Source organism: Pteropus medius, unplaced genomic scaffold, assembly GCF_902729225.1.
Source record: "Pteropus medius unplaced genomic scaffold, Ma_sr-lr_union100, whole genome shotgun sequence".
Classification (NCBI taxonomy): domain Eukaryota; kingdom Metazoa; phylum Chordata; class Mammalia; order Chiroptera; family Pteropodidae; genus Pteropus; species Pteropus medius.
In genome coordinates, this window is record NW_024349797.1 from 18,974,020 (window position 1) to 18,977,540 (window position 3,521).

Below are 3,521 nucleotides of genomic sequence, written 5' to 3' on the forward strand. Positions count from 1 at the left end.
AGATAACAAAAATCTGTTAGTGTTTTACTGTATTTCCTGTCATTCTTTTTTCTGTGCATATATATTTTCCCTTTAATCCAAATATGAAGCACAATGTGCTTACTGTCATAGAGATGATCTTGATTGGTTTCCAGTGCTGTCAAATGTTCTCCTACAGTTTGAATTTTTTCAAATGTCGGCATGTTACTTCGTTATATAAATGCACTCTGATGCACTTTTACAGTATTTTTTCAAAATTGCGTTGAGTAATACAGGCTTAATAATGGATACATTAAAACAAAGACAATCACACTCACACAAAAATGAATTTATTTATAGGATTAACATCTAGGGATCGATATTGTAATAACTATCTATAGTGTCAGGTGGGTACCACCCTTATTGGGGGTGACCACTGCATAATATATATGAATGTCTAATCACTATATTGTACAGCTGAAATTAATATTATATTGTGTGTCATATCATATTGGGTGTCACACAATATGATGTTAGTTTCAGGTGTACCACATTTATTTAAAAATAAATAAATAAAAGACATATAGTTTTTCGAAGATCGTATGCTATTTTATATACTGTTTTATAGCCTTTAAACCAATATATCACTAACATTTTCTCATTAAATAAAATAATCTTTCACAAAATAATTTTACTGGCTGCATAATAGTTCACGTTATAGACGTGCATAATTTATCAGCCGTTGCATTTCACGTGTTATGAAGTTGATTCTAAAATTTCACTATCAGGAATTATGCTGTTATAGCATAATTGAATCACACACCTTTGGCTATTTTTCTAAATATAATATATTTTTAATAAGATGACTCCCTAGAAGATAAAAGTTTTTTTGGAGGAAGGGTATTCTTGTATTAGTTTTCTATGGCTGCTGTAACAGGTGACCACAAATTTAGTTCCTTAAAACAGCACAAGTTTATGATCTTATATTTCAGGAGATCGGATGTCTAGAACGTGTCTCATAGGGTTAATCAGTGTGTGGCTGTGCTCCTTCTGAAGATTCTTGGGGAGAATCCATTGTTCTGCCTTTTCCAGCCTCCTGTGTTTTTGGCTCTGGTCCAGTCCTTCCCACACAGGTTATTCCGACACTGACCCTTCTGTCTCCTTATTCCACTTGTAAGAACCCTGCGATTACGTTGTGCCCACCAGATAGGTTAATTCAGGAATATTTCCTCATTTTAAAGCCAGCCAATCAGCACCCTTAATTCCAGCTGCTACCTTAGTTCCTGTTTGCCTATAATGTAACATATTCACAGGCTCTGGGAATCAGAAGAGAGGCACCTTTGGGAGGCTGTTATTTTTTCTACCATAGGCATGAATATAAAAAGAATGTTCTAGTAAAAATTGGCCTCCAAAACTGGTGTGAGTACTTGAAGTCTCCCTAGCAGTACATGTAATTGTCTGTCTTTTCTCTTCGAAACACACTAAACTTGAGTGTTGTCATAAGAACAACAACAAAAATAATTGCCAATTTGATAGCTGAAACATGATATCTCATTGTTTTGTTAAATTTTTTTTCTTATATTACATAATATGTAGGTTTTTTTTCTAAAAATTGTTGATCATTTAGATTTCTCCTTTTATAAATTGCCTATTGATATCATCTGCTCATTTCTGTGTGTGTGTATTGATGTGTGTGATATTGTTATTATTGATATTATTGTGTGGGAAGACGCATCTTTATCTTTATTTATAAAAACTCTTTTTATATTAAAGCAATTAACTCTTTATTTATATCAATAATCAAGCATATTTCATCCTGGTTTGAGGCCTACTCTTTAATCTTTTTTTTTTATATTTGACATCCAGAATCTTAAATTTTTTCTGTGGAGATTCTATCAGCATTTTCTCTATGGCTTCTTCCTTGGTTTTAGGGCTAAAATAAGGGTTTCCTCACTCCTAGTTACATAAATATTTGCTAATGTTTTTCTGGTTTTCATTTGTACATTTATCGCCTTGCGATTTTTTTTTATTGTGTGTGTTTTTTTAATCACAAAGGTGAAGCTTCTGCGGCCAAGATCGTGTTGTCATTGTGACACAGGTGTTGCCACTCTCCCAACTCTGGGGCCACGAACTGTAATTCACACCATAGGAATCAGGTAGAACCTTCCAGATACCAGCAGGTGTAAAGGAGAATGAACGCTCTGGCCCAGCGTGTGGACCGGTAAGCTCCTTTTGGAAGCTGCATTTGTTTGTTTCCAGTCTCCACCCTTATGGGGACAGCCGTGGGCCAGGTGTGGTCTTGGAGGAGCGCTTCTTCCTGGAGGGAACAATGCAGACACAACCTGGAGGCGCTGCTTCCTACCACCACTGCCGTTGGAACTCACCGGGTCCACACCGCTTCCATTCCGGGCACCCCAGAACAAAGCGGGGACGGGCAGGGACCACGGAGGGCCCAGCTGCCGCCCGGCACCCCGACCCAGGCCTGAGAGGACCTGCCTCGCCCTGGGCCACTGCCCCTGGCGCTGAAGCCCATCCCCAGACAAGATGCTTTTCCAAAGGCTCGGCCTTCTCTCCGACGTTCCCTCACTCACCTATTCGGGTGTTTTTTTTTGTTTTTTGTTTTTTGTTTTTTTTTCAGCGTGATGTAATGGAGAGCAAGATGGAAGAGACCCCTGGCGCCATGGAACTGAGAATCGTGAGGGAGAAACAGACACCGAAAAAGAAATGAGCTGAGGAGGAACGCGCATAATGAAGCGGGCACTGAGACTCCCAGCGGCAGCTGAGGGGAGGGGACACCCCTTCGGGCCGAGCGTCCGGGGTCCGGGAAGGCTTCTTTTCTTCATTTATCCGGCGTCCCCTGAGTCCTGCAAACACGGGACGCAGGCGTTAATTCCGGTGGGAAACCTCTCCGACTGGGCCCTTTGCCGCCACCTGGTCTCCCTGCAGCCGCGCTCGGTGACTCTCAACACAGCGTCCGTTTGCGGGACGACAGTCTGTCTGATACGAGTGGAAGCTCCGTGTGGGCAGCGACTCCGTCTTGTCTCGCTTACCACCGTAACCCCGGCAGCTAGCACAGTGCCTGGACCACGGTCGATGCTCAGCAGGTATTTATGGAACCCATGAGGCAGTAGCGTGGGCGCGGAGAGAACGAAATGAGTGGCAGGTGGCCTAGCCGTTTGGCGCCATCGGACCCGGTACCCGGATGTGTACTGGGGCTGTAAGAATCGCCTCCTTATTCCCATCTTTTTCTAGAAGAGTCTGCTCTCACCCAGAGGCTTGCTGTAGGATGGGCCCAGGAGGCCATCCTGGTCCCAGGTGAGCTCAGTACCTCGGGACGACCGGGTCCTGTCTGTTGGGGGTTTGGAATTACACAGTGAAAATGCCGCCTCCATTAGCTATTGGGAGCCTCAGTGGGGACTGGGCTGGAGCTGGGCACCAAGCGGGCTACCACCAGGTGTCGGCTGAAGTTATGAGAAACAGGACCGGGAGGCGAGGAGAGGAAGCCAGGAAGGCCATGTCAGAGGAAGCAGGGCGAGAGGGCATGCGCTCAGGGGCCAGTGAGG